This window comes from Oryzias melastigma, linkage group LG24 (assembly GCF_002922805.2).
Source record: "Oryzias melastigma strain HK-1 linkage group LG24, ASM292280v2, whole genome shotgun sequence".
Taxonomy (NCBI): domain Eukaryota; kingdom Metazoa; phylum Chordata; class Actinopteri; order Beloniformes; family Adrianichthyidae; genus Oryzias; species Oryzias melastigma.
Window position 1 is genome coordinate 24,523,769 of NC_050535.1, and position 8,062 is coordinate 24,531,830.

The following is an 8,062-nucleotide window of genomic DNA, read 5'->3' on the forward strand; positions in this document are numbered from 1 at the left end:
GTACTTTATATTCATTTTGAATATATGATTTGAAACGTTTCCAAAAATTAATTTAGCTTTCATGTTGTTGTTGTTGTTGTTGTTGGTGTTTTTTTTTTGTTTTTTTATTAAACTTTTTACTGATCCGAAAAGTGATCCGAACCGTGACCCTAAAACCGTGACACGATCCGAACCGTGAGTTTTGTGATCCGCAACACCCCTACTGCGATGACACGGATCTACATGTAGCGTCGGAGGAGGACTTCCCTTCACTGCCAGTTACTCCAAGTAAGCCTCTGCTTGCCAAGAAACTTTCTCTGCCCTGGTCCCAGAAGTCTGATGATTCTGTTAACATGCTCGCCAGCTTCACCAACTCAAGAAGTGACGCACTTGAAAAAATGGCTGAAACAGTCGGCTCTGAAATCAAGCAAATAAATGAAAAGGTTTCTCTTATCAAAAAAGCGAGTAGAAGCGAGTGAAGAGTCAACACAGAAGTGCATGAATCTGATTGCTGAGTTGGATAGTTATGGTCGTCGATGGAACCTGCGGCTGTACGGGCTTCCGGAGTCTGAGAGCGAAAACATGCAGGAGAAGGTGATCAACCTCTGCCAAGGAGTCGTGGCCAAGAAAGGGAAGTTTTCAGAGGCCATCCATGTTGCTCATCGGATGAGAGGAAACGCCAGGAGGACGTCAATCCTCCTCTAGGAACAATCCTAGATTCATCAGAGCATTGTTCCAGGAGACTGTTGCAACACTGCCACCTAGTGTATCTTATTGGAATAGGTTTGTGACTGGTAGACCATGGAAGGAGGTTTAGTTGTTACTTTGTACATTTTCGCTCACTGAAATCTAGAAAAACTCATTTAGAATTGTACATAGAATATACTCCACTAAAGCTTATATTCAATATAGATTTAAATTGAACATCAATATTCTTTGCGTTTTTTTGTACTAATTCCAATGAGACTATTATGCATTTGTTTTGGAACTATCCATGTGTTAAAATATTTTGGCAAAACATTTGTGATTGGATACATAAAAAGTGGACGTTTGTTTTAACCTATGTTGGGAAGATGTATCATTTGGTTTTTCAACAGGTCAGGCCAAGAAAGATGAGAAAGTCTTTATAATAAATCTGATTCTTATTTTGTCAAAATTCCATATCCACAACTGTAAACTCAGGTAGAAAACCATGTTTTGTTGCTTTCATGTGTGAATTCAATTTCTATATTAATGGTATCCTTCATTCAAATAACCAAAAAGCTGTGAAGACACTGTCAATCTGTGATATGTTTAATATTTTATCATAGACTGTAGGATTCAGGATTCAAATATTTCTTGTCATTGTCACAGAAGAACAACGAAATTGCCTTTGGAGCATCTATACTTTATAATTAAGTGCAAACCTGTAAATAATAATAATAATAATAAATACTCCTTAACCCTAGTGTAAACATTTGACCCAGTGTGACTTCAGTACAACACGAGACAGTTCTAGCGGCAGCATGAGAGCATGTCAAGTAACATGTTTAGGCATGGACATTCAGACAGAGACCTGAGAATCATGACAGTGCAGCAATGAAACCAGTTCAGTGTTATTGTGATGTAATGGGATATGGTTTTGATCTATGGAGAGAGAGGAGGGGTGGGGGTGGCAAGGGAGAGAGAGAAAAGAAACATAATGCAACAATGCAAACCAATTCAATGCTATTTAAAAGTTGGATATGGTTTTTGTCCATGAGAGGGGGGCAGAGAGGGGAGAAGGGCAGAGTTCAGAAGCCTCACAGCCTGTGGATACAGACTGTTGGCCAGTCTGGATGTTCTGGCCTGTATGGACCTCTACCTTCTCCCTGAGGGCACTAGGTGAAAAGGTGGTATGCAGGGTGATGTTGGTCCCGGATGCTGTGGACTCTTCTCAGACAGCGAGTGGAGTAGATGGTGCTGATTTCTGGCAGAGTCGTTCCAATGATTCTACCGACTGCTTTCACCACCCGCTGGAGTTCCTGCTGGTCAGCCTTACTGCAGTTGGAGAACCACACTAGCAATCCATATGTTAGAACACTGCTGATATTGTAACCTTTGTAAAAATTCAACATCAAAGGTCTGGGAATGTGAGCGTTCCTCAATTTCCTGAGGTAGAAGAGGTGCTGTTGGGCCTTCGTAGGGCTGAGGTGATGTGATTGCACCAGGACAGGTCCTCAGTCACGGTTTTCTCCAGGAATCTAAAACTGCTCACCCTCTCCACCGCCTCGTTGCCAATGAGGAGAGGAAGATGGTTGTTAGGACCTTTCCTGCGGATATCCACAACCATCTCCTTGGTCTTTTTAGTGTTTAAAACCAAGTTATTGTTGTGGTACCACGACTCTAGGTGTTGCACCTCCCTCCTGTAGTTAGTCTCATCGTTATTGGATATGAGACCGAGCACTGTGGTGTCATCGGTGAACTTAACGATGTGATTAGACGTGGAGGAGGAAAGCCAGTCACGGGTGAAGAGAGTCTATAGCAGAGGGCTCAGAACACACCCTTGAGGGACCCCGGTGTTGACAACCAGGGTAGAGGAGGTGTTTTTTCCCACTCCGACACTCTGTGTACGATTAGTGAGAAAGTCCACAGTTCAGTTGCACAGAGAGGAATTGAGTCTCAGTTGGTGGAGTTTGGATCGGAGTTTGTTTGGCCGGATGGTATTAAAAGCCAAACTAGTCTACAAAGAGGAGCCGGGCATAGGTGTTCTTGCGCTCCAGTAGTGTGTGCAGCACTATGGTGATGGCGTCCTCAGTTGACCGGTTCTCTCTATATGCAAACTGGAGTGAGTCCAGGGGTGATGGTGAAGGGGCTTTGATGTGTCTTATGACCAATCTCTCCAGGCATTTGGCGGGAATGGAAGTGAGCGCCACAGGTCTGTAATCGTTCAGACTTGGGATGTTTGACTGTTTTGGAACGGGGACAATGGTTGCTGCTTTGAAACGAGCTGGAACCAGTGAACAGGAGCCCCCCCTGGCTTAATCATTGCTTTTGTTTTATACTCCAAATTTTTTATTACTACCAAATGTAAAAAAAAAAGCATTTCTCCCACAAAAACAATCCAAACTTCTTCAAAGATGGATGCACATACCATATATCTACCCTTAGTAGGCCTGGCCATTGATTCACTGGATGACAACACAAATACACTCACCGTCTGTACAACTTTGCCCAACAGAGGGTGGTGTCTTAAAGGAGCCCAGCATGTACAGTAACAAACTCCTGCAAACTCCTGTTTGAGCTGGAATTTATTAAAGACAGGACACAACTTGAAGATATACGGTATTCTGCATCTAAAATGAAAGTTTTTTACTGATCATCACTAGCTTTGTGGAGAAATTTGGCGTTGGTGTTAGTCTGGGGGCGGAGCTGTCAGAGCAGACTCTTCCTGGAGGGAGCTGTTGGTATCATGCTGACATCAGCACGTTTCCAACCACTCGTTTTCGTGGGTATGGGAGGGGCTGCTGTGGACAGTGCAGGTTTTTAGAGGATTACTCTTAAATACATGAACGGATCAAAATGCCACTTTGAGTTCTTTATAGAGAGGAAGGAACAGTCTCTCTGGCATCCTTCTGTCTCTAGAGACAATGGAGTCTGCACCCTTCCTGTGTTTTTTAATTTGTGGAGCTGCAACGTCGGCTGTGGCTGAATAGGCCAATGCGGGAGATGCAATTCCTACCACACTTGCTGCAATTGTAGCCACTGTAGCCACAAATGCATTTAAAACTTTAAACGTTTCTGGGTTGTCAGTGTGAAACATGGAGTTTCAATAGTCATGCAGGTGGTAGACCACTCCAGAACCTTGATATGCTTCTTGAGCTGCGTTCACACTGAACATGATTTGTGCGTCAAATTCACATCAGCTGCCTTTCCTTCGCTCCGTGACAAATTCGCTGCTCACTGCCTGTCCAAAAATATGTTCTTAAGCTTGACGCCCGAGCTACGTATGGACATAGCAAGAGTTGAGGTCCCCCATAGGAAATGCATTACCTCCAGCCCTCACAAAATCAGGCCAGAGCCTTCGCCGTCACTCCCTGACACATCTACTGCCATATTGCAGGTGATTGCCAGTCACACTCGGTCTGGATCATGTTTTCAGAAGAACTACCGTCGCCAATCGTGAGTAAGCTTGATCTGGCTTGTTCTATATGGAGGACCAGAAGAGACAAATCAAAAGAAATACATACACCATTAAATTAATAAATAAATGTATCATTAATTATTTAAATAGGGATTAATTAAATAAAGTTGAAAATCAATAAATAGATGTTTAAATGTATGTGGTATTAAAATATTAAAACAGTAATTAAAAAGCACATTTAAATATTTCACAACTTCTTCACCTTTCGGCTTATCCCATTTTGGGGTCGCCACAGCGTAGCAACACCCACTGTTCATCAGTGATCTGACAGAGTTTTTATGCCGGATGCCCTTTTTGAAGCAACCCTGTACTTGAGGGGCACAGGGACCTAGTTAGGCAGCAGCATCAAGGGTTTTGACATCAGGGAATAACATGACTGTTGTGCTGCATTCCAGAGTATTGCATTGCGTTGGATTGTGTTGTTGTTAAAGAACAAGCGCCAAACGAGAACGACTGAAACAAAATGACACAAAAGGAAGAAACACCTGACCTATAGAACATACTGTATATAGTGGATGATTAAAAACACTTTTTGCAAACTGGGAAAATTACTAACACTTGATAAAGGCTTCAAACAAGACTAAACACGTGACCTGGTCTTTCAGTCAAAGACACAAAAAGGACACAAATATAATTAACATATTGTAAGGTCGAGGAGAGGCCTGTGGATCCATATGCAACAGATTTAATAGCAAGTAGCATCAAACAGGATGACGAACTTTAGAGTCAAAAACAGACCAGGGTCAAAACACAGGGACGAGGCGGAGAACGAGAGAAACAGGAAGGAGGTCAAAAACACAAGTAGGCAATAAAAATAAGAAGACTTAGACTGAACGTGAGATCAACGATTCAAGACTATGCAATGAAGATAGTCAGCGGGAAGAATATAAACAGTCTGGGTGATGACGTGATTAGAATCAGGTGGGGGAACCGGAACTGGAGACTGGTGTATGATGGGAGGAAGAGCTAGTATTCTGGCGAGAGCTCTCTCTGGTGGTCGGAGGAGGGCATGACTGGCCTGACACATATACAGTACGTACAAGCTCAGTAAAACTAAAGAAAATGATCATCAATTCAATAAGTCCGCTTTTTCTCCCTTAGAAAACGTTGGTAAATGGTGTCAGCCCAATTCCCTGTCTAGTGTACCAAGACCAGTTCTTTTGGGTTTACAGCTGCAGCAGCAGAATGTCAGACATTCTCACAGCAGCCAGCATCATCCCAGCACTGCTAACAAAAACAGCTGGTTATAATTAAACTCATGACAAAAGTAAAGAAAAAAATGTGTTCAGTGACCATGTAATTCAATTATTTATTTTTCAAAGAAATTCATGCTTTTGTTTGTATATCGATTTATGTTTCTGTCTGTGTGAGTGTTTTTGTGTGTGTTTATCTGAAAAGCTTGTTTCTGCTGATAGTAACCGGGTGGAAGATTAATGGATCTGTGTCTTCTCGTTTTCCATCCTGCAGCCGCTCGATGAGCTGAAACATCTCTGACCTTGACCGCAGCCTCGCAGCGTGTATGACCTCGCCAGAGGCAGGTTGGTCTGCGAGAAAACACTTCTGAAGACCAAAGGTCAGCTTGCAGCTTCACCTCCTCATGCACACATGCCTCCTCAGCATTCTAGGCTTTGGCTCTGCTGCAGGAGGGAAGCTGTCAGACACTAGAAACCTCCTACTCTGATCAGGCAGATGCCAATAGGTCTGAAGAAACCGCAGAGCTCTGGCAGGGTTGATCCAGTTCCTGACACAGAAGAAGGGACATTTAGGAAAGCTGCTGGAGGAAGGATAGAAAAGTTTTGGCTTCTGTATGGAGACCAAAACTTGAAGGTCCATGAAGTCCAGCAAAGTTGAAGGTGAGCAGCTTTGAGGGAAATCTCAGAGCAGTATGATTTACTTTACTGCAGAACTATCACGCCGAAGCTTCTCCTGATGTCCAGCATGGAGTAGTGATACTTTAAAACCCTCCTACTCAAGAAGAAATAGTTATTCGAATACTGACAAAGTGCTGGGTCAGAGAATGAACTTTTTAGACAAAACAGATGACTCTGTCTTTTAGGTAACAATGAGGTGAAAACACTGAAAAATAACCAAAAAAAGGGGAAAAGAATGATTTTAGTGCAGATGAGGAAGAGTGGGGCTTCGTCTCTGCAGATTTACTCAGGTAAAACTCTGCTGCAGTGAGCATGCATTCAGTTCTGCACATAAGGCTTCTGTTTCCATGACAGCCGTCTGCCGTCAGGGCTGCAGCAGGAGGAGGCGCCCCTTAGCTCAAAGGGGGGGTCAGCTGTGTCTAAAGCTCTAAACATTAAAAGTACAGTTTTATGATGAAAGCTTGGACCAGGGGTCAGCAACGTTTATGACATGAAGTCCCATAAGAAATGTTCAATAAAACAGCCGATATTGGAGGATATCAAACATTTGTATTTTGATTTGAGAACGAGCTGAAAGGAAATGAAAACACAGTTCAGCGGGACATTCATAAAATATATATTGTATATTTTCCTGTTGAAATTGGTAAGGTTACCTTTCATTATATATGTAAAATTGCATTAAACAGCGTTCAACGTTTGCTGTTCTAAATGCAAATGCTGGAAGTAACAATTCCCTTTGTCAGTCATGTCGCCATTTTGTCTGACGTCACAGTGAAAAGGGTCTATTATTACATCACTTTAATTTCACCATGGCAACCTTTTTTTCCTACGGTGTGCATTCATTTAAATCGCCCGGTCATGAAGGCTGACACGGAAAGTTTTATTGAAAAAAAGCCGAAGTGTTTATATGTGTGGGCAGAGTCACAGCGCTGTGTGAATGGACCCTTATGACACCATGGGGGTACATAGATCATTGTGAGAAGAGATTGTCACTCTTTTTAAATCCGAAAAATACAAAAAGATGAGAAAAGTGCTTATTTTTGTCACACCGTGGCGTGCCACTGTCTTTCCCTCGTGCCTTAAGTTGCTGACCCCTGGCCTAATCGATCAATCAATATACTTTATTAATCCCACGGGGGGAAATCATTTTCATTAAGGCCCGGTCCTACAGGATTTGGCGGCCGATTCACGGGTTAAAATCTGCCACACATGCTTGGACGCGCCAAATTTTATACATGCTCACTATGGCAAGCCAATCCAGTATAAAATAGATATCCTTGATATCAGGCTGTTTTAAGCCCACTAGTAATGCCAAAAGTGCAACTAGTTCACTAGTGGAACATGTTTTGGCTTACTAGTTAACTAGTAATGCCTAAAAATGTGCACTAGTTCACTAGTGGACCACATTTTTGCTTACTAGTTAACTAGTGACACTCTCAGAAGGCCACTAGTGAACTAGTCACATGTAAAATGTCCTACATACTGGATTGGCTTGCCATAGCTCACGGAAACGGACACCAGAGTCCATTCCTCTGCCAGAGCACTCCCTACTCACGTATAGGCGCGTCCTCGCTCAATCAGCCGCTAAACAGACGGTGACGGTGGTACAAGCGCAGACCGGCCGGGGAAACGGCCGTGCTGCAGCCGTGCACGAGTGCGGAGTTTCGGCGTCCAAGTGCGTGTGCCGGCGTCCACTCCACGGCATGATCTTGTACTGAAACTGCTGTTGCACTGCTGTTTCACAGCCAACGCACGGCGGTACTGCTGGTACCGCACGCAGTCACACGTGGTCTACAGTTTTGTGCTGTTCAAAAATGATTTCCACGTGTGACGATGGACAAATTTTGCACCGCGTGCATGCACGTCGATTCCGCTGCCGTATATCGTCCGTTGCACCACCAATCCGCTCCCAACAGCGTCTGTACCCCAGGGATGACATTTTTTCCGTGCTCCGGCTGTGATATGGCCATGTAAGGCAGTGGGACCGGGTGTTTAGACAAAGGTGCAGATCTTCACGTGCAAGATGAGAGCGCGGTTAAGTTAGTTTCAT

The 8,062-nt window shown here is 43.5% G+C and overlaps 1 long non-coding RNA gene across 2 annotated transcripts in view; it reads left to right on the forward strand.

The window, feature by feature from the left end:
* Window positions 1-5,547: 5,547 nt before the first annotated feature.
* The window catches only part of LOC112157582, a 13,545-nt gene continuing 11,030 nt past the window's right edge, over window positions 5,548-8,062 (forward strand). Inside the window, exons 1-2 of one of the 2 annotated variants that reach the window (XR_002921173.2) lie at window positions 5,548-5,714; window positions 5,827-5,994. This is a non-coding gene — a long non-coding RNA (uncharacterized LOC112157582). Of the gene's footprint in view, window positions 5,715-5,758; window positions 5,995-8,062 lie in introns of both variants that reach the window. The other variant, XR_002921172.2, reaches the window with a different exon arrangement.